This window comes from Cetorhinus maximus, chromosome 18 (genome assembly GCF_964194155.1).
Source record: "Cetorhinus maximus chromosome 18, sCetMax3.hap1.1, whole genome shotgun sequence".
Taxonomy (NCBI): domain Eukaryota; kingdom Metazoa; phylum Chordata; class Chondrichthyes; order Lamniformes; family Cetorhinidae; genus Cetorhinus; species Cetorhinus maximus.
Window position 1 is genome coordinate 65,926,681 of NC_135896.1, and position 24,292 is coordinate 65,950,972.

At 42.1% G+C, this 24,292-nt stretch overlaps 1 protein-coding gene across 1 annotated transcript in view; it reads right to left on the reverse strand.

The window, feature by feature from the left end:
- npas3 (neuronal PAS domain protein 3) overlaps positions 1 to 24,292 on the reverse strand; it is a 1,500,089-nt gene that overhangs the window by 212,796 nt on the left and 1,263,001 nt on the right. The gene's annotated exons all lie outside the window — the stretch shown is intronic.

Below are 24,292 nucleotides of genomic sequence, written 5' to 3' on the forward strand. Positions count from 1 at the left end.
CGTAAAATGACAGCGCGTCCCCGATCGAGGGCACCGATCGGGTTTGCGCCCGCCCCTGCCCACCCCCGCACAAACCCATCGACAGGGGGAAATTTCTGGCCAATGAGTATTCAAATTCCCCGTTGCAGTCCCCATTTCTGTTTGTTGGTTGCATAAACTCAGTTCTATACTAATGCTCTACTCGTCACCATGCATCATTTTCTGACTGAGATTGGGTAGCGAAGTCCCAGGCATTGATAATATTGCTGTTTAATCAGTAACTTTGTTAGATATCCACAAGTCAAACCATCTTTACTAAGGGCCTTGCCTTTGAACTGTATCTCCTTTGTTTGCTTTTGACTTAGGCTGGAACATTGTCATTTGGAAATCAAAATGTTTGGACCTGTATTTCATCATTGTCTGGAGCTGGGCATTTTGGCATCATGTGCATTTTTGTTTTTTTCATTTATTAAACCATGGTATAATTTTACAAATTGACATGGAGTCCTGTGAGCCCAATGAAAAGATCACACATAAAATCTTCCTAACAATTCTGAAACCCAAAAAGCACAAGGGTATGGAAAATCATTTTGAATTAGATTTTGAAATACTGGAATCCAAAGTCTCAGATGCTTTATTTTTGTAACTTCAACAACACAGATTCCATGTAGTTAAACTTTCATCTTCATTATCTGGATAAAAATCTTGCCTGCCTGATTTCCGTTCCATTGAAATCAGTGAAGATCAGGTGGATCCATAGAAACATAGAAACACAGAAACTAGGAGCAGGAGTAGGCCATTCGGCCCTTCGAGCCTGCTCCGCCATTCATTATGATCATGGCTGATCATCCAACTCAATAGCCTGCTCCCGCTTTCTCCCCATGCCCTTTGATCCCTTTTGCCCCAAGAGCTTTATCTAACTCCTTCTTGAAAACATACAATGTTTTGGTCTCAACTACTTTCTGTGGTAACGAATTCCGCAGGCTCACCACTCTCTGGGTGAAGAAATTTCTCCTCATCTCAGTCCTAAATGGTCTACCCATATCCTCAGACTGTGACCCCTGGTTCTGGATTCCCCTACCATCGGGAACATCCTTCCTGCATCTACCCTGTCCAGTCCTGTTAGAATTTTATAGGTTTCTATGCGATCCCCCCTCATTCTTCTGAACTCCAGTGAATATAATCCTAATCGACTCAATCTCTCCTCATATGTCAGTCCCGCCATCCCAGGAATCAGTCTGCTAAACCTTCGCTGCACTCCCTGTATAGCAAGTACATCCTTTCTCAGATAAGGAGACCAAAACTGCACACAATATTCCAGGTGTGGTCTCACCAAGGCCCTGTACAATTGCAGCAAGACATCCCTGTTCCTGTACTCGAATCCTCTGGCTATGAAGGCCAACATACCATTTGCCTTCTTTACCACCTGCTGCACCTGCATGCTTTCCTTCAGTGACTGGTGTACAAGGACACCCAGGTCTCGTTGCACATTCCCCTCTCTCAATTTATAGCCATTCAGATAATAATCTGCCTTCCTGTTTTTGCTACCAAAATGGATAACCTCACATTTATCCACATTATACTGCATCTGCCATGCATTTGCCCACTCACTCAGCTTGTCCAAATCACACTGAAGCATCTCTGCATCCTCCTCACAGCTCACCCTCCCACCCAGCTTTGTGTCATCTGCAAATCTGGAGATATTACATTTAATTCCCTCATCTAAATCTTTAATATATATTGTGAATAACTGGGGTCCCAGCACCGATCCCTGCGATACCTCACTAGTCACTGCCTGCCATTTGGAAAAAGACCCACTTATTCCTACTCTTTGTTTCCTGTCCGCCAACCAGTTTTCTATCCATCTCAATACACTATCCCCAATCCCATGCACTTTAATTTTACACGCCAATCTCTTATGTGGGACTTTGTCGAAAGCCTACTGAAAGTCCAAATAAACCACATCCACTGGCTCCCCCTCATCAACTCAACATCCTCGAAAAATTCCAGTAGATTTGTCAAGCATGATTTCCCTTTCATAAATCCATGCTGACTCTGTCTGATTCTGCCACTATTTTCCACGTGCTCAGCTATTAAATCTTTTATAATGGGCTCTAGAATTTTCTCCACTACCGACGTCAGGCTGATTGGTCTATAATTCCCTGTTTTCTCTGTTTTAAATGATGGGTGGGGAAGTTATTCCACTAGATATCCCACAGAAATTTGTGGTTGCTTAATCATATTAGTACGTGTTGCTAACTAACACATTTGTGATGATAAGTTTTTGGGATCTGGAAAATAGGATGTTGAATTCGAAGTTAATCAGCAGAAGCTGCCAGGTAACTGGAAGAATTTTTAGTTTGGAGGACAATGAGGCAGATTTCAGTGAATGCCTGTTGCAGATTGATAGTCAGTGCCTGAATCTGACAAGATTCTTTGCAACCGTCAGGATTTCAAAACAATCTTCGTCGGTTTTCAATACTAACCATATTACAGCAGCTTCACTAGTTCCATGAAAAATAATAACAAAACTGTTGCTGGGAGTTTAATTGATTTACAGGGGTCAAACTAAAAACCAAATTTCCATTATATAACCATATGTGTGTGTGTGTGTGTGTGTAAGTCATTTACAATCTTTTATTTGGCAGTTGAGAATCTACAGGGTGCAAGCATTACAAACAATCACTGTTACCTATTTTAAAACTGCCATATTATTTCAGCCACAAAAACCTAACATGTGCACATTACAACCGCAGCATCAACAAGACATCTCTCAGCTTGATCCTTTATGGATTAGCCAGTCCTTTTCACATCTCCCCAGTTTTGCAAATTGTGTTTTGTCACAGAGGCTGCAATCCGCCAGAGTTTAATAATTTAATAGCACAACCAAAACTGCCATCAGTTAGCTAAAATCACAGAGACTGTCACTTTCATAACATTAAGACAAGGTTTGGATTTCAGCATTATCTAGCAAAATGCTACATTGAATGATCACAAAATCCTCTGTCTTTGACTGTTTTCGTTACCAATGACACAAACAAAACAGAAGACTAAGAACAAAGACAAATATATTTGTGATTGCTTCAGAAAAAAAATTCTCTGCAGTTATTTGATGTCTATTTAACATAACAATGCTTAAAAAAATTGAAGCACAGCTCTTTTTCTTTCAAGAAAATAGGAAAACAAACAAATATTTATAAATATTGTATTAAAATTGTAGTAAATGGTATGGTTTACTTTGGCATTTAAAATGATTTTATTTCAACTGATATAAATGTATAATAAGGAGAAAGGTGAATATAACAGGGGGGGGAAATTTGGTTGCGTAGTGCTGCTTCAAGTTAATGTCCTGCGGTGCTGTCTGGCACCATCCCCTCACCCCCCTCCAGGAATCAACATCGACTGCAAGCAGGCCTATGCCGGCAAGGACTTTAAGAAAAATATTAAAAGCTTACTTAAAGGGAGAAAAAGGAATTTACAGGTCAGATTAACTGTAGATACTTAGTATGAAATTCTTCCAATACTAAAATATTAACAAGCCTGTTGCAAAAGAACCCTAAAGCAAACAGGGATGAAATAACCCATTGGAATATAAATTGGAGGATGTCCTGTTAAAATTGTGCATTTGGTCAGTGTTCAGCTTGGTCATAAAGTACTGCATCCAGTTTCAAGCAAAGGCCAAGGAAACATTCAAGGGTTGAATTATGGAAAACATTTAGAGATGGTCTGTTCAGACATGAGAAGCAGTGTCCTCAAATAAGATATCAAAATAGTATAAAAAGGTATATCTGAAACACTATTTCAAGTTCAACAGTGACAATGGGTCAAGGGGACACAGTTTCAAACTAGCGAAAGGCAAATTTAGGGCTCTCGTAAATAAATTCTAATTTAAATGGGGATCAACAAATGGAATGTACTTCCAGGTAGAATCATGATGGCAAAAACTTTGGAATTTAATGGCCTCCCCCAAGGTGAGTTTGGAGGCAGGGGGCATTTAATCAGGTGGGAGGGTGGTGGCTGGGGACTCTGCCTCCTTCCCACCTCTGCCCTAATTAAGTCCGGGGTGCGCAGGCTCATGGGCAGACTTCCAATTGAGGCCCTTAAGTTAATGCCCACTTAAGGGCCTCCTGTTTTTGCTGCCAATGCTATTGAATCAGCGGTGGGTGTGGGAACTGCCACTTGGAAAGCCAGAAAAGCAAACTGGGCTGCCAGGAGTGTCCTCCATCAAAGGTACATTGTGCCTGATCGAGGGACCTGGCATCGGGCAGGGGGGAGGTTCTGAGAGCCACCAGGTCCTTGCTACCAAATCCCTAACTCCCCCCTCCCAGCAATCGCCATCCCATGACTCCCATCCCACCCTCACTCACCTTTGGCCTGAGGTCCCTCAGCAATCTTGGGCCTCTGGTTTCTGCTGACACTGCCTGCAATGGCACAGCTGTCAGCCTCTGATTGGCCAGCAGCTCTCGGGCATGGGGTTTCCACCCCTAGCATCCTTGATCTCAGGAAGGCCCGCTGAAGGCACACCACTGTCCACTTAAGTGCCTGATGGGCACTTAATTCGGTGGGCGCTCCAGAAAGGACGCAATGCAGGGCTCGCACCGACTCTCCAGCTGACGAGCAAGACCTCCGTCGCCTATGTTAAATACTGATGTTTTTTTAATGTGAAAATAGCTTTGATAATGTTGTTTAAAAAGGTGGGCAAAAAAAAACCCAGATTCACTATTAACCATGCATCACCTTATACTCTTGTCAGCCCATATGAGGCTATTCATATTTTACATTTTATGGTGCAACTGATGGAAATAAACAACTGCACTTAACTTTATTGATCAATCACATTACATTCATCAGTAAGTTGCAAAGATTTTCTTTAATAAATTTGATTTACTTACTGAAAAGGTAAGCTCTTAGAAATACAAAAAAAAACTCAGGCTAACTTTAAAAATGTAAAACATATCTGTGTATTGTCATTTCTATGAATACAAGATCTAAATATTTTGTGAAATCCTAAAGATAATGCTGAAAATGCCAAGTGCTATCGTCTTTGGATCAAAGTGCTTGTAAATTTACTGGGATTGCATAAGCAGCATAGACGACTATCAGAAAAGAATAAAGATAACTGACAAGCACCTTGGACTGCTGAGTGTTCTTTCAAACATATAATCCAATGCAACCTTTCAAAATTCAGCTCTGTAGCACACATACGTGGCTGCTTGCACTTTGCATTGTTCAATCAATTTAACACATGTCGTGATTTCTATATACTGTAAAAGACAGAACATTGCAATATTCATTGCTGAACAGCAGCAAGAGGTTTACACAATTTTAATTCTGGACATTCGAAAAGAGGCAGGGATTATTCTCTGTCATTGCTCAAAAACAGTCAGCTATCTGGTTAGAACTTTGCATTGGAAATGAGTTTCATCAATCTAACTAGGGCAAGGTTAAAGCCCTTAGCAACATGCTTATTTTGTAGAAGGTCACTCAATAATAAGTTCCTTTGCCCTCCAAGCTTATTAAGACTGACTGGCATATATTAATAAAAACACCTGATTTTCAGACCATAAAAGTCAGGCGCATACTTATTTTAATTCTAACATTAAGAAAGGAACCCTTAATTAGCAAGGTTTCAAAATGTCAGCTTCTTCTATTAGCTGTTCTGGTCCATCAATGCCATAATCCGGACTGTCAAATTTCATTACATGATAGACAGTTTTCTGGCTGTCTTTCTTTGAAAATATAGATCACATTGACTGATGCCATGTGATTCTGGAATCACATGCCTGAATATCTCCTCACCAAAAATGTCTCTTTTAATGAGCCAAATGCCGAATTTCATTATTGTTATTCTATGAGAGCAAACCATGGACTTTTCTATTATAGATTGATGTTAAAAACAACAATGATCAATGGATTTAAATGGAGACAAGAGCTCAACTCTGAAACTCCTGGTTGAACTTGATACAGTTGCTCCTGAAGATGATTCTTTAAAGGCAATGACATGTCTAATGATGCCATTTCTTTCATCTTTAGTTTCCTACCTTAATTATAACAGTACAGTTTTATTGGGCCCACTTTGCCATCAGACTTCTCTTGCACATTTAGAGTTGATACATTTGCTTGCTCCTTGTCTGCTTTAAAGATTCCAAGCTGCTGCCTCATTTATAACAGCAGCTGCATAATAAAATGGATTGTTGATGCATTTGATCCCAGCTTACAGAAGCACTTAGTCAGTGCTACACAACATGATAAATGTGATAACGGCATGTATGGATCATATAGTATGTAATGTGCTATTTTAGCATATGCTGAATTAAAGAAGATGACAACTTCCATTAAGAATTCAATTTAAATGAATTTTTAAACATTTAAAGATGTTTTAAGTTCAATTACTTGAGTGTTTTTTTTGGGTGTGAAGAAAACCTAATGGCTTGGACTCAGAAAATGGGTTATGGTGAAATAGATATTCTTCCATGTGTTACATTCAAGTCAGGATTAATCTTGACATTGCAATACCTTCATTGGTTGAGAATGGAAGAAAATCAGACACCAGGCATTACAAAATAATCAATTATACATCCTTGACCATCGAGAAAGATTCAAAATATTTAAACCTTGAGTTTGAGCTAGTCTGGACCACAAGAAGATATTATGTTTGAAAATATTTAGCTTCTGTTTTACTAGTTTCTTCATAATGCACTATATCATCTCAAATTAATATATAATCTCAAATTAAATTCTATGTAAGCATAAACAGGTGACTTTCTGGTGCATTACTTTATTTATTTTATTAGTGAGTTATGAGGTCTTTCACACAATAGAAATATACCCAGTCAATAATAGTATGACATCTTTTCGTGCTATTTACGTAAAAAATGTTTGAAATTGTTTATTCAACTTTTCTGAAGTGACGTATTGCTTGTGTTTGTAGTCGTCATGGTAGTGAAAATGCACTATTGTTGTTACTTAGTGACATCATTAGGCACAGGGTTACTGGTCAATGACACAATATTTAAGTTATTGTAGAACAGCATACAGCAGGAGCTACTTTTTGTACATGTGGATTATCAGTTTTCCTTTGGATTTAAATGGTATTAGGTATTGAAAAGAAAGATCAGAAATACTCATTTTACACATACTTTTGAAATACTCTGGCTTAATAAAAATAGTCTTTTGGTATGGGGAGTGGGATAAGAACACTTTATTCTGCAGGCCCTTCACTTTAAAAGCTGAAAAGGAAGTGTTCAGCCAATATTCCCCCTTATGGAACTATACCTGAAGAATAAATTACTGTTTAATTTTGTACATTTTCCTTACAATTGGCCCCTTTAGAAACAAAGTGCTCAATAATATGAACACAAAAATGCCTAATTTTATGTGCTCATAAATAGTGCAAACAATTATTTTGCATTGAATTTCCAGTAAGGTTATTTTGACAGTTGACAGACAAAACTTCCCATTTTTTTCACTTCTCCCCAAATACTGTCTCGTTGATTTATTTTCCAGATGTGATAAAAGCAGACCAAGTTTGTATGGAGCAATCAAGAATGCTTTTACTTAAGGAAAGGGACACATAAAAGTCAGTGTATGCAGCAAATTATGTACACCCTGAGCATAAATAGCAGCCAATTTCAAGTGTAAGTAGTGATCCGATTACACCATGGTTTTACTTTGAAAATGATCCTCAAGGTTGCAAGTTTAAGATAATAGTTTGCATTTAGATTGCAGGTATACTCGGGTCAACTTAATTTTGAAGTCGCATCTAAGAATATAAGCCCTATGAATGGCAAGTGATGTTCGAATCATTTTAAATAAATAATAAAAATGCTGTTGTTAAAAGGAAGGAGCCACATTGCTCTGTATTGCATGAAAATAAAACTGCTGCTCTGCAGCTGAACTAGCAGAGTGTACAATTGCAATTTTTTCAGTCACGTTATAACTAGGGCAGGGAAATCATCGATTTTTATGGAATGTTTGGGACTAAAATAACAATGATTATTTTAATTAAATACACAGTGTTTAAAAAAAGGGCCATGCCTACCTGAACAGATAATAGTTAGTACGTTCTTAAGTTAGTACGTAGTTGATGCTCATAACAAAAATTATCTCAAATAAAGGCTTTAAATATTATTTGCCTTTTAACATCTATGGCTAAACACTTGTGATGCAACTTCCTGATTTGTAACATTTTTCTGCTGCTGTGGGATAAATTTGTGTGTTTATAAATATAACATATCTCCAAGAAGGATTAGGATGTCATATTGGGAGCCCACACTACAGTTATTCAAATCCTACAGGACTGCGATTCCTTGTCAGTGTCATCGACCCTTTAAACTGAATACAAACCTAATCCCTAACAAAAAAAAGAAACCGAAATGATGCAAATCATATTAATTTCAGCATATCCCCTGTGTGCTGGTATAAACTACTGCCTAATTAAATATTTTTTAACGATGTGAGTAATTTTTGCCAAGGGGCGGATTCAGGGGAAAATTTAATATGAGATCACAAAAGCTTTTCCCAGCGTTGATTCTGTAAATTAATGACTATCTGCCTTATGATAAAAGCATGCTGCCAAGAATGAAAATGAAGTCCGTAAGGCTTAGACTATTTGCCTAATAACCAAATGTATACAGAACAAAAGGCTAAGAGATTTTGGAAATTTTCTATTTTACCTTGTTCTGTTGCCTGTATAACACAACAAGTAACAGGTGGGCGCTAAATTAGAAATACGTTTGTACATTTATTATTACTACATACACATTTAAGTACCTAAGTCCTGTTGCACCACCTACCCCATCAACAAAAATAATTTTCTCCCCATTCCTTAAGGCCAGTGACACATGCCAGCTATAGTTTCAATGATGCTGGAGATCCCTCTACATCGCATTCAAGGTTTCTTTATTCTTTCATGGGATGTGAGCATTACTGACAAGGCCAGCATTTATTGCCCATTCCTAATCGCCCTTGAGAAGGTGTTGGTGAGCTAGTTACTCGAGCCATTGCAGCCAACCTGGTGCAGGTACACCCACATTGCTGTTAGGAAGCAAGTTCCAGATTTTGACCCAGTGACAGTGAAGGAAGGATGATATAGTTCCAAGTCAAATGGTGAGTGGCTTGGAGAGGAACTTGCAGGTGTGGTGCCCTTGTCCTTCTAGGTGGTAGAGAACGTGAGTTTGGAAGGTATTGTCGAAGGAGCCTTGTGAGTTGCTGTAGTGCACCTTGTATATTGTACACACTGCTGCCTCTGTGCATTGGTGGTGGAGGGAGTGAATGTTTAAGGCGGTGGATGGGGTGCCAATCTAACGGGCTGCTTTATCCTGGATGGTGTCGAGCTTCTTGAATGTTGTTGAAGCCACACTTATCCAGGCAAGTGGAGAGTATTCCATCATACTCCTGATTTGTGCCCTGTAGATGGTGGACAGGCTTTGGGGAGTCAGGAAGTGAGTTACTCTCCTCAGAATTCCCAGTCTCTGACCTGCTCTTATTATTATTTATACATTATTTATATAGCTGGTCCAGTTCACTTTATGGTCAATGGCAACCTCAGGATGTTGATAGTGGGGGTTGCAGCAATGGTAATGCCACTGAATGACACGGTGAGGCGGCTAGATTCTCCCTTGTTGGAGATGGTCATTGCCTGGCACTTGTGTGGCATGAATGTTACTTGCCATTTATCAGCCTAAGTCTGAATGTTGTCTGGTCTTGCTGCATATGGACACAGACTGCTTCAGTATCTGAGGAGTTGCAAATGATGCTGAACATTGTGCAATCATTAGCAAACATCCCCACTTCTGACCTTATCATGGAGGGATGGTCATTGATGAAGCAGCTGAAGGTGGTTGGGCCTAAGACACTACCCTGAGGAACTCCTACAGTGATGTCCTGGGACTGAGATGATTAACCTCCAACAACCACAACAATCTTCCTTTGCGCTGGGTATGACTCCAACCAGTGGAGAGGTTTCCCCGATTCCCATCGAGTTTAATTTTGACAGGGTTTCTTGATGCCACACTCGGTAAAATGCTGCCTTGATGTCAAGGGCAGTCACTCTCACCTCCCCTCCTGAGTTCAGCTCTTTTGTCCATGTTTGGTCCGAGGTTGTAGTGAGGTCAGGAGCAGAGTTGCCCTGGCAGAATGCAAACTGAGCGTCAGTGAGCAGGTTATTGCTGCGTAATTGCCGCTCGATAACACTGTTGATGACACCCTCCATCCCTTTGCTGGGAGTAAGCTAGAGGGGCAGTAATTGGCTGGATTAAATTTGTCCTGCTTTTTGTGGACAGGACATACCAAGACAATTTTACACATTGCTGGGTAGATGCCACTGTTGTAGCTGTACTGAGACAACCTGTCTAGGGGTTTGGCTAGTTCTGCAACAGTGCTATTTCCGGAATGTTGTCAGGCCCCATAAACTTTGCAGTGTCCATGAGTGTGCATGAGTGTGATGTATTCATGTGTGAGTGAGTGAATAAGTGAGTGTGATGTGAGCATGCATCTTTGTTAGTCAACAAGCCGGATTTCCATCATGGAGGCGCAATCCCGCCCTTTCTCGGCAGTAGCAACAGGTGGGATTTTGATCTCCTGGAGGGCGGTTTGGCCTGAAGTTGGTCACCCAAGGCATAGACGGAGGTGGGCCAATGCCGAGGCAGCCAGGTTAAAAGGACCACCTCTGTTTGAAGAAACTTTAGCCCAGTTCTTCAGATCAGTGCAAAGCCCCCCGCTTAACTTCCTTATCCCCCTTCACTCCCTATCCCACTCACCCATAATCCACTTTATAAACAAAATTCACAAGCCCATTATGAACATTTGGAAGTCTTTGACAAGTTCATAAGTCTGTCAAAATATCACTTGAAGAGGCACTTGAAATACCATTATCCTCTTTGAAAATCTCAAATCTGTCAAAACCATTAAACTCACATTTCCCTGCACAACAGTGTAAACAAATCCTGCAGTGCAGAATCCATCAGTAACTTTGAAGGCAGCCAGAAGCTCTGACATCTGTTTTAGCTTTCAAACAGTCAACAGATGGCTGAGCTGTACTGCAAAGACTGAATGAAAGCCACGGGGAGTGTTTAAACAATTAGCTATTGACCTTACACTGGGCTAGCTTTTCAACATTGTACCATGCAGAATAGCACTTTACCCATTGAATAATCAATTTCAATGCATCTTTTTTTTCCACTTTAACAATGCTAATCTTTCACTTGACAGTTTTCCAGTTGTCAGAATCAGCAACCCGACAAACACATTGGCCGGAATTTTATGGCCCCGTTGCCGTCGGGCATCATGGCAGGTGGGGGGAACAATATGGCAAGAAGGCAATAAATTGGTTTTACGCTGTCGTGAAACTAGTTTGCGATCGTCCACTCCACCTGTCAATGGTGGGCCACATTTCCCACCGCAGGGTGTCAGGAACATCATTTTAATACATTTGCATCTATTTATGAGCCCTGCTTGCTGAAATCATTCCCCCCTGTCAAATTTACCGCCCACGTCAGCATGTCTTCAGAACGGTGTGATTCATGACTGCCCTTAAAACATGTGCAGCTGGCAAACTGAAATTCGAGGGGAACTCGGAGGTGAGTGCACACAACCTTGCACAGTGCTCGTGAGCATCACCTGTAGGGCAGCAAGGATGAGGCACTGTGCATTTGCAGCGGGCACAAGCAAGTCGCTTTTTCCCAGTTGGCTTTCAGTGCGGTGCCAGGGCAAGGGCTCCAGTGCAGGACAGACCAATGGGAAGGGGTGGGTGAGTGGGGGGCAAGGCACAACAGACAGACTGAAAGATTCAAGCACGTGCCAGGGGTAGGGGGGGCAAGGCAGCCCATACAGACTGATGGAACAGCTCAAGTATGTGCCGGGGGAGATGGGGGGAGGTAGATTGAGGGAAGCGGCCATGCACTTGGAAAATCTTGTCAAAAGTGAGCATTCGTCCGCAGCTGAGACTGTTCAGCAGCAACTCCATTGACATGCTTGGAGTCGAGCCTCTGAAGCTTTGCTGCCCACTCAAGAAATGTAAAAGTATGAAAGTGCCATCAACTGAGGATCCACAGCAAGCTGTCGCTTGTCGAGAGACCCAGGGTCTATTGACAGTGCCTGTCATTCCTACAGATGACTGAGAACCAGTGTCGCTGAAGACTGCGCATGTCCAGGGAGCTGGTTGGTCACATATGCCGCCTGCTGCAGAATTTGACACCACAGGGGCATGGAGGACATCCACTGCCAGTGGCCGTGAAAGTGACCATGGTGCTCAATTTTTATGCCAGTGGCTCCTTTCAGGTCTCCACAGGTGACCTTGCAGGATCTCACAAGCCTCCATACCCAATTGCATCCAGGAAGTCATGGACGCTAACTTCGTGAAGGTATAGAGCTTTGTGCATTCTGCCTGGGATCAGTAAAGCCAGGAAGCAGGGGTGCTGGGATTTGCGCACGTCTCAGGTTTCCCACAGGTGGAGTGCCATTGATTGCACTCACATGGAATTTAGATCTCCGTGGCAACAAGCAATCAGCTATGTCAACCGCAAGGGGTTCCACTCGCTGAATGTTCAGCTAGCATGTGACAACTACAGACGCATCCTATAGGTCTGCACTCGATTCCCAAGAAGCGCCCACGACTCTTACATTTTTACCTGGTCTCAGGTCCCTGACATCTTTCAGGATCCAGAGAGGCTGCAGGGTTCGCTCCTTGGGGAGAAGGTCTACATACAGAGGATGTGGCTGGTGATGCCCGTGCAGCGGTCTCACACTGCATCAGAGTGACGGTACAATGAGGCTCATGCCGCATCCTGGACTTTGGTGGCGCAAACTATAGGCATTTTGAAAACAAGGTTCTGGAGCCTCAACAGGGCCGGTGGAGCACAGCAATACAGTCCACTGAGGGTGTCGCGCATCATCGTTGCTTGCTGCACGCTCCACAACCTATTGTTGCAAAGGAGGGGGAAGATGGAGGAGCTGCATATATCCTCACATGAGGAGGATGTCAAAGGGGATGAATGTGATGAGGTCCTCGAAGGTGAAGATGCCGGCCCTGAGGACATTGCACTGGCCACATGAGGCAGATGCGCTTAGGAGGCCCTCACAGCCACAAGATACGTGGAGGACGATGACGAGATGCAGTGAGGACAGTCCTGACATCCTCACCTTGCATCTGTGAACGTTTGATTCCTATGTAGCTGATGGCTGTGCAAATAAATATCCTCAGTGCTCAGGCTCATGTCATTGAGACGCAGCTCAGGCCCTAATAGTCGCTAGATTCCAGGGGGATGATGACGACATGCAGTGAGGGCGCTCCATAGATCTTCGCACTACCTCTGTGAATGTCTGACTCCTGTCTGGCTGAGGGTGGCTCGCTTGTGCTCTGTGATCAGGGTCACATCATGGAGACGCAGCCATGAAACTTGAAATGCACCTGATCCTTTGTCAGCCTTCAGCACCTGTCCCCGTCATTGGTCACAGATGCTGTGGGGCCAGCCCCACCTCAAAGGTGCTGAGAGCAGAGAGAGAGCAGAGCACGGAGCTCTGTGATGCCTACCCATGACATTCTGACAAGCACCATAGGTGCAGACATCACTAATGTATCCAGGGAGTGTTATGCCGGACCATCACTTTGGTCTGAAGGTTACACAGTGCACAGGGAGGAGGCCCTGGAGTGAGACTCCTGCCTTTATCTTGTGCAGGAACTAAGGTTTCACATCTGAGTGACACAAACACTGCTCATCATAACAAGGATCCATAGGCAAGGAGACAATCTTATGAGTTTATTTACAATAGTGAGCGTTAAATACAAGTGACTAACGCCTGTGCCCAGGCTGTGCAACTACATCCCGGAAATAGCTGTAAATCAGGAAATAGGAAGGAGGGAGGAATTCAAGAAAATTACAATTACTAGGGAAGTGGTATTGAGCAAATTGTTGGGGCTGTGGGCTGACAAATCCCCAGGTCCAGATGGACTTTGGCCAGTTAGCCTAGCTTCTGTCATAGGGAAAAAAAAAATTAGAAGCTATTATTAAAGATGTTATAGCAGGGCATTTAGAAAAATTCAAGGCAATCAGGCAGAGTCAATGTGGCTTTGTAAAAGGAAAATCATGCTTAACCGATTTATTGGAGTTCTTTGAAGGAGTCACATGTGGTGTGGATGAAGGGGAACCGGTGGATATACTGTATTGAGATTTCCAGAAGGCATTTGATAAAGTGCCACATCAAGGGTTATTGCAGAAAATAAAGCTCATGGTGTAGAGGGTAACATATTCCCATGGATAGAAGATTGGTTAGCTAACAGGAAGCAGAGTTGGCATGAAAAGGTATTTTTCTGGTTGGTGGGATGTGACGAGTGGTGTGCCACAGAGATCAGTGCTGGGGCCTCAACTTTTTACAATTTATATAAATGACTTGGATGAAGTGACCGAAGGAACGGTTGCTAAATTTGCTGACGACACAAAGATAGGTAGGAAAGTAAATTGTGAAGTGGACTTAAGTAGGTTACAAAGTGACATAGATAGGTTAAGTGAGTGGGCAAAGGTCTGGCAAATGATGTATAATGTGGGCAAATGTGAAATCGTTCATTTTGGTAGGAAGAATAAAAAACAAGCTTATTAATTAAATGGTGAGAGATTGCAGAGCTCTGAGATTCAGAGGATGTTTTAGTGCATGAATCACAAAAGGCTAGTATGCAGGTACAGCAGGTAATTAGGGAAGCTAATAGAATGTTATCATTTATTGTGAGGGGAATTGATTACAAAAGTAGGGAAGTTATGCTTCAGTTGTACTGGGCACTGGTGAGACCACATCTGGAGTACTGTGTACAGAACTAGTCTCCTTATTTAAAAAGTATAAATGCATTAGAAGCATTTCAGAGAAGGTTTACTAGACGAATATCAGGAATGGACGTGTTGTCTTATGAGGAAAGGCTGGACAGGTTAGGCTTATATCCAGTAGAATTTAGAAGAGTGAGAGGCAACTTAATTGAAACCTTTAAGATCCTGAGGGGTCTTGACAGGGTGGATGTGGAGAGGATGTTTCCTCTTGTGGGAGAATCTAGAACTAGGGGTCACTGTTTAAAAAAAAGGGCCACTCATTTAAGACAGAGATGAGGAGAATTTTTTTCTCTCAGAGGGTTGAGTGTCTTTGGAACTCTCTTCCTCAAAAGGCGGTGGAAGCAGAGTCTTTGAATGTTTTAAAGGAGTAGATAGATTCTTGATTAACAAGGGGGTGAAAGGTTATTGGGGATAGGCAGGAATGTGGGGTTGATGTTACATTCACATCAGCCATGATCTTATTCAATGGCGGAGCAGGCTCGAGGGGCCGAGTGGCCTACTCCTGCAATTAATTAGTATGTCTATGTTCTTAACCTTCCTAGCCCTGCCACTACATAATGATGCTCTCCTGACATCCATAGCAGAGGCTCAGGCAGCCTGCTGTCTGCTACTGTGATGACCTTGGCAGCATGCTTTTGGGGTCCTGCTATGCGGCTGTTGAGCTGGAGTTGCTGGAGGCACAGGAAGAGGGGTTCAGATGGGCATGACAGTCCAGGATTCATCTTGGTGGATGGCCCTGGTGTATGCACCTGCTGGTCCTCCTCCATATGGATGCCCGAGGGCCCCTGGCTTACTCCTTGAGGAGAAGGGATGGATGGAGTGGGATCACAGTGGTGTTGACACTGTTGGAGGCTAACTCTGGTGTCAGCGATAGAGTTCAGCCCAAGCAGCAGTGCAGGACCAATGTCCTAGACCAAGGTCTCCATAGCGGCCTCCATCCTACCAGTGTTGACCTCGGTGCATTGGCATGCTGGCACTATCACCTCAGACTGAAGGTGGACAGACTCCTCCATCATGCCCTGCAATCTGAGTGCAGTGGACATCCCTTCCTGATGTTCCTGAGCTTGTCTTTGCAGTTCCAGTGACTGAGGTATGGCCGAGTCCAGAGGCTCATCATCTGACTTGGACTCAGCAGATTTCTGGCCTCCAAGTACCAGAAACCTGGGACATTCCTACCACTGCCTGCTGTGGATCAGACAGTGTGATGTGCTCACCAGGTTGTGACTCTGAGGCTAGACTAGAACACAGTCCCACCGAGGTTTGTGTCCCTGCGCTGGTGGAGGGTGTGGGTGAGCGCTGTGACGGGTCTTCAATTAGGGTGTCATCAGATTCCTCTTCCGAGGTGTCTTCGGGGCTTGAGTTGAGGACCTGGGATGTGGACCCCCTCGGCTGCTTCCCAGATGTTCCTGCAAAAGCAAGGAGGGATAATTAGTGCATGACAGGGGACTGCGGAACAGGGGAACTCACTCACAGTATGCTTGGCTGATGGATAGTGCACTGCTGGATCCTCACTCGGTTGAGCACCGCCGACCTCACCGTCAGCACAGAAATGGCCCAGATCATTGCCAGCCAGCTAGATGACTATTTTCAAAGTCTGTGAGAACCTTGATGTCAGGCATTCCTCCACCAGTCTGTGACCTCTCCCTTTTGTTGTGTGCCAGCTTGTCCTGCATGAATACAGATGGAGAGAGTTGTAAGCAGTATGCCTGCCAGGCCAGATGATGAGGATGCCCGGCATGTGTGGGTGATGAGTGGTGCCATGAATGGGATAAGGACACAATCCACAGGGCAAATGAAGATGTGTGCGAGAGAATGAATGGTGATGTCCCTTGAACTGGCAGTGAGTGAGGTCCCTGTGGATGTCTGATGGGCTTGTAAGTGTATGAGTTGAGAGTGATGAGAACAGTGACTTACCCTGGCGGAATAGAGGAGATCATTCATTCTCTTTTGGCACTGGGTGACTGTCCTCTTCTGCAGGGCGTTGGCGCTGACAACCTCTGTCACCGCCTCCCATGCTGGATTGGTGGCCTTGCTTGCTGGTCTACGCCCAGAGCAGGGGTAGAGGACTTCACAGCGGGTTTCCACAGCATCCAGTAGGCACACAAGTGGGGCATTGCTAAATTTGGGAGTAGCATGTTTGGCAGCCATTACTTTGCAGCAGCTTCCGACCCTTTCGAGAGTGCTAGCTTTGTGCCAGAGCGCCCTTTAAATATGGCACCTAGTTTACTGAAGGCCTGAGGTGACAGCAGGGCGGGCGAATCAGAGGCTGCCCTGCCAGCGATCCAGCATGTCTCCTGGGAATGCATTATTAATGAGGTGGGGGCGCTGGGAATGTGACGATACAGCGCAATAAGCCACCATTGTGGCCAGCGGGTAAAACGTCCTTTTTTCCACCCGCTACCACGCTTTGTGCAAATCTGGGGTGATTCTGCCCATTATTTAATGGTCACTTAACTTTTCCAATCACAGCACTGCCATCAGTCACTTTAGTATGCACAGATGTAACTCAGGCTACAGCATTTCAGGATGAACTGTAAAGGAGGCAGCACAATTTTTATTCATATTTTATACTCGTCCCACCTCCAATCTATGGTTCACGTCTCCACTCTGCAGGTGTGACTCAGGAAGGCTTCCAAACTATGATCTATTTGCTGAAAATTGCAGAAGTTCTGAAATACCTACTTCCAGAATAGTTCCAGTAAGTTCAAAAGAGCAGTGTGGGGGGTTCCTGCCCTGCCCCCTTTGCTGCTCTACTGAAAATAGTCGGTGACAGAAATGGAGGCGGGGCTTCCACTTTTGCCATTCAGCATCCATTTTTTTTCCCAATTCCTGACTCCATGTGGTCCCGAAATGCAGCCCAGCATGTTTGGATACTGACTGTTGTTAGGATTTTTCAATAGTGGTGAAATCGAAACTAAGCTACATCCCACATGCAAACTGTCCTACAGGGAGATCAGAGGATAGCTATTACATGAAGGGACCCTGGAATGATTGTTTTTTTTCCTAGCCCAGTGACACTAAAGTCAAATGCTTGCCCCTTTGCTCTGATGGAAACCAGATAACTCAGTACTGATTTTCCTGTCTTATTTTGCTCTATCATACCGTCCTGTGAATGACGGGTGCAAGTTTTGATTCCAGTTTTGTACACTTTTCAAGCCTGTAATAATGCACATATTACAATGATAATACTTAGTAAAGCTCAAATACCACTTAAAATCAACTGGAATTTAACAGCAGGATTGACCTCATTAGAATTTTTTTCTTCTGCGTCCTCCAGGCAGCCAGCCAGATTGACATTCTGGCCAGCTGCCGGGCAGGAAAACTGATGGTAGGAGATCGCAGCCAGGAGAATAGCCCTTGGCAAACAAGAGGGGGAGGAGTGAGTGACCTGAGCTTCGGCGGGAGAAGGGCCATCATGAGAGAAAGTGGGTGAGAGATTGAAGCTGCAAGGGGTGTGGCAGGGGCGGAAGTCATTGTGGGAAGGAGGGAGAGAAACATTGAGGCTGGGGGAGGTCTGTGTTCTTCCATGATGGGGCAAAGGTTGCATTCCTGCTCCTGCTCACCCACAAGGCTCCTGCCTCCCTTTCGCTGCTAGGTTTCCAGAGCTCAGGGAAACCAGTGTGGCAACTTTGAATCAAGCTCCCCATTATACTGTGTGAGGTGAATTTAAATATGTGAATATAAAAATGGCAATGAGTGCACACATGAAGGGTTGGGGATGCATTTCCTGTTTAAAATGATTCAACCCCATTGAGGTATTTATCTCTGGCTGCACCAAATGTAATATTCTAATGCAATTTATGATAAATATGTCTCACACTTTGATTTACTAATGGCAAATGCACAGCCCAGTTTGGAGATGAACAATACAGACCAGAAATGTGTCAGGTTCAATCACTGATCTATAGCTCTATATAGCATGTCAATGGATCTCAGTTGTGTCAGCAACAGTAGTGGGGGGGGGTGGCGGTTGTGCTGCAGCTGGTCTCATCTGCTCAAATCAGGGAAAGACAAGTCCATCTCTTATGTATGACTACTAGGAAATGGTCAAACAATTTGAATGTCAGGTGAGAGAAGACTGGGCTTAGCTGTGATTCCCCCGATTGCTCAACAGCACGTCAACAGTTAATAGTCTAGGCTCATCACACATGAGGAACACAGTCATTGAGGCGAAGTATCAGAAGGCAATAAACACCCAGGGATCTGAACCCTGGCATGATTCAACACCCTCAGAAAGGATAGGAGAAAATGAGGTAGGGAAATAAATAAAAAATAAGATCACCTGATTGAGTTAGCTGTAACCATTACCACTGTATGACGGATAAAAATTGAAGGAACATTTTTGAAACTGCGATCTTTATCTATAGTTATCACCATAATTTTACATGAGCTGGTGCAGTACCTTTAATTGCCAGTAGATAGCTTCAGCACCCTTTGAAAATACTTAATTACTAAGAGCCAGTGGTAGAACAGTTCTGCACAAATTAACAAAACCAAAGAGCTTATTAAACAGTTGTGAGTGGTACAGTGTGCAGGTCACAAAAGTGATCTCGGGATTATGGTGCATATATCAAGAAACCCATCAATAAGTTTTTTAGGTGCATTAAAAAAAATAAATAAGGTACAGGAATGTATTAGTTGAAAGCTGGAGTACAAAACTGAAGTGATTGTATTGTTACTATACAAGGCATTGGCCACACCCCATCTGAAGACTGCATGTAGTTCTGATCAGCTAATCATAGAAATAATAAATAGATACAGAGGTATGAAATGATTCAAAGTATGGGGAGAAGTTAAGAAAATTTGGATTGTTGTCTTTGGGTAAGGGGAAACTTTGAGGTGATCTAATACATGTTTTCAAAACTTAAGGAAATTCACAAAACTGCTTCCAGTGAATTGATCCAGTTGGTGACACTTACCCAATGGGCACAATTTTTTAAAAATTGGTAGGAGTAAGAAATGAGTTCAGGAAAAAACATTTTTTACCCAGAGGTGTTGTGGAATAATTAAATAAGGTAGACTATGCAAGGAAACAGTGAGACAGTATAAATTTCTGAGAATAGAAGGAATTGAAAGATTATGGTGAGAAATTGTGCTTGGGAAGTTGATCGATGAAAAAGAGCTTGGTTCCTATAGATTCTTATGTTCTTAATTGCTACAACTTCAAATAGCTTTCAGAAATCTTATTGAGGCGTTTAAGAACACAGTTTACTAAAATAATTAAATTAGGGAGATGTTTTACTATGCATGTGTGTGGGTATATGCATTGCATATTAGCAATAATTTCACACAGAATTTAAAAAGATTGCTTCTTTCCATTTAATGTATAATGAGCCATTGCCACTTCATGGTAAAAATGCAGACAAATCTAGTAAATGTTTATTTTCTTTTCAACAAAGGTGTACTATTTTATCCACTGTAGCAAACATATGATGCATATTACAGTATCTTAACAGTTTACTAGGGTCAAACTTGACATAATCAATCACATGCAACAGTGATCACATGACATGTAGTCTTTAACCTACAGCTTTTTCATCCAATTTACATTTATAAAATGATTTTACATAAATTATTCAAAAACAATGAAATACATCTACAAAAATTCTACTGAGAGCTGAGAGAAAAGAAACTAGAACAATTAGCTTGGAAGGGCAAAAGTGTAGCATTTCTCCCTGCAGCCTTTGTCTAGTTTATCAAGCTCACAAAGCCCCTTTAGATCATTTTAATCCACTGTGGCTAAGTAGTTGAATATGTGATTCAGATTGCCTCTGAAAATTCTGCGCTTCCAATCAGCTTCTTGACACCACTCTTCTCTTCAACCTTCAGATACAGTGACAGCAAAGACCAAAAGCCAACTCACAAAAGAGTAACAAAATGGCAAACTCAGAGCACTCTGCCGTTAACCCTCAGAAGAATGATTTTCTCGACATTTCCTCAGAAATCCAACTTTAAACTCCAAAACATCAGCTCTGCTCTCCTTATCATGGTTATTTTGTTCTGAAACACTATCAAACACAAGCATTCCCTCCTTCGGAACAAATATGCTATTTAAGTTTCAAACAATATGCTTCCCTCCACAGACATAAAACACTACATACTGCAGCAATAGAGCAAATATGAATGTTACAGAATGGAATAGAACAAAGTAAATGGATCATACCCAATTAAATTTCAATTTATGAAGAAAGGGGAAAATGGAATGTTTTATTTCTAAAAAAAAAACATACTGTCCTATTGTGGAGGATTCAGTTAAATGAATAGGATGGACTGAGTTGCACAATGGGCTACAGTACTATATTTTCACCCTTAAGACCTGGGTCTGAAATCTAGCTGAGGCTGATGGGATATAAATCTCTTCTCTTTGACAGCTATTAAGCATCCTAAGTGAAATGAGTTTGTGCAGTCTCAACTCAGTTCCTAGTGGATGAGTCTACAACAAAGTACTACCTATAAATCAGCAGTAATTTGATAATCTCACTCAGCGTAGCTTTACAGATAGCTGCTGTGAGAAATAGAAAGGTCACATTGGTGCAAGTAGAGATCATCTTCTGCAACGAATATGTTGATGGGGCAAAGCGGAAATGCTTTACCTGCATTTAAATCTGCACTTTATACCTAACTTGGAAGTATTTAGTGCTGAAGCTAGAATTGAAGTCAAAATATGGTTCCCTCCCAAACACAGACCTTAATAAATACATAAATCCATCAAAATTAAATGAGATATGTAGTTCAGTAACTTTTAATGCTGTGTTTTAAGTGTTTAAATCTGTTTAGACCTGGTAATTCAATTAGCTCAGTTTAAGTGGTTCTACAACTAAACAGTATTTTTGTAGGTTTCCAGGAGGCGATGGCATAGTGGTATTGTTGTTGGACTAGTAATCCAGAGACCCAGAGTAATACTCTGGGGACCAGAGTTTGAATTCCACCAAATTTGAATTCAATAAAAATCTGGAATTAAAAAGTCTAATGATGACCATGAAACCATTGACAATTGTTGTAAAAAACCTATCTGGTTCACTAACGTCCTTTAAGGAAGGAAATCTGCTGTCCTTACCGGTGTGTGACTCCAGACCCACAGCAATGTGGTTGACTCTTAAATGCCCTCTGAACTAGGGCAACTCAGGATGGGTAATAAATGTTGGCCTGGCCAGCGACACCCACATCCCATGAACGAATAAAAAAAACTCTCACTCATTCCAATTAAATAAACCAAGCAATGCTCTGCTTAAACAATGTGTTCTTGGCATTTGTTTCATTAGTCCCCAACCTGAAGGAAATGTGAGAAATCAGTTTTTGTGAACCCTTGCATAAAGACCATTGTCCCTGAAGACTTGAAAGTTATTTGGAAAGGGTTCGAGTGTCTATTACATTACATGAAAGAGGGAGTGGATCATAAAATGTGATGTTATTTGAAGATATATGCCTGAAACAGAGCTGTCTGCGATGTAGCTGTCGCCTTCTAGCAGAAAATTTACCCAAGAATTTACTAGAATAAGAATAAAGGTACTTTGCTTTAATCTTCACATTTTTTGAGAATTTTTTAAAAACAAGGAGCTACTATAGTTTTTCCACAAAAAATCCACTTTCTTCATCCCTTTTAGAGCATCCTTATTTTAAGTTCAGTTACAATGCAAAATGGACAAGTTATAGCCTTTATTGCTGTCTTCACCTAAAGTTAAGTCTGACTTGGAGGAGAATTTGCAGGTGATGCTGTTGTCATAACATTGATTTTTCCTCAGTAGTATAGGCTGTGAAAGTAACTTTGGTGAATTATTGCATTACATCCTAGAGATAATACATATTAAAGCCATAGTGCACAGGCGGTGGAGGGGGTTGATGTTAAGTCCATTTATCAGGAAAACTGCAGTGTTAGTAGGACTACACCCTATCAGGTGACCAATGAGTTTTCCATCACACTCATTTAAGATGGAGAGGCTCTGAGGGATCAGGAGGTGAGCTGTTTTTTTTTGGTAGAGACCTCTGTCCTATTTGTAGCCACAGCACTGATATGGTTGGCCTAATTAACCCTTGGTTAATTGTGACCCCAGAATGATGATAATGCCAGGACTTGGTGATAGTGATGTGACTGAAGGGCATAAGGTGATGATTGGGCTTTTTTTTTTGTTGGAGACAATTAACATCCAATGTCCAGCATTTATGTAATGTGAGCGTTACCAGTCATTCAGTGTTCCAAGCATAATTTTTTCTTTATTCGTTCATGGCATGTGGGCATCACAATGTCATTGACTTGGCCAGCATTTATTTCCCAATTTCCCTTGTTTAGAGGGCATTTAAGAGTCAACCACAATGCTGTGGAGCTGGACCAGGTAAGAACGGCAGAAATTACATTAGTGAACCAGATGGGTTTTTATGACAATTGGCTTTTAATTGGATTCAAATTCCACCATCAGCCATGGTGGGATTTGAACCCAGGTCCCCAGAGCATTAACCTGGGTTTCTGGAATACTAGTCCAGTGCCAATACCACTACGCCACTGCCTCCCCTGCAATAAGCTTGCACACACTGTAATTATTTGAATATTGGAAGCCTAAAGTTTAAGATTATTATTAAAACATGAGAATGGGGAATTGTTCAGAATGGATGGTGCATCATTCATTTATTTTAGAATTGTGGGACTATGTAAACATAGAAAAATAATTTTATCTTATATTTATGGTGATCTGCTGACTGCTGGAAACTAAAGAAATATGATGCTAAGGGTTGAATTAATTGTTGTATTCATATGGATCAGAGTGATAGATTTATTTCTAGATTAGAGGACAACGAAGAGCCATGATTTATTTATTTATTTCAGTGTTTGGGTGGGTAAATTGTAAAATCAAACAAAAATCATGCAGCTCTGATTTGAGGCTCATTTTTACTCCAAACAGGAGGATCAGGGCAATTTTTTTCCACTTTGGAAGACAGAAGCGCTTCAGTTTAATTATTTGCTTGTTTGTTTCTATATGCTAGGGACCAGAGGGCTGCAGCTCACCAATTATGAATTCATTTCCCAACCTGAAAAAAGATAATTTTTCCGGAGAAACGTGAGAAAAACAATGTGTGTTTTTTTCAAGTAGCAGAATGCAAGAGCTGAAGTCAGGAAGACCCTGGAGTAAATATCTGGTCATAGAGAAAAGCAGCTGAGGGAGGCCAGGCAGTCATTTGAGAGAGATCAGGAGAGTCAGGCTTGGGATCCCAGCTGAAAGAATTGCTGTCTATGGCACTGGATCATTGAATCTATGTGCGGCTCCACTCAATAGTGGGTCTTGAAGGGGGGAAATATGTGGGTGGGGATGGGAGGCATGAATCAGGAGGAAGGGGGTGATTGCAGGGAGGGGCAATTGAGAGGGTGTGGGATATGAGCAGCATGCAGTGAGTTGGAGAACAAACCAGTAACAGTCTTTGGCATTGCAGTAGAGCTGGGCGAAGCAATCTACTTCCTTTGGTTCCACATTCATCCAAGTATTTTTCAACAAACTTAATCTTTTTAGTGA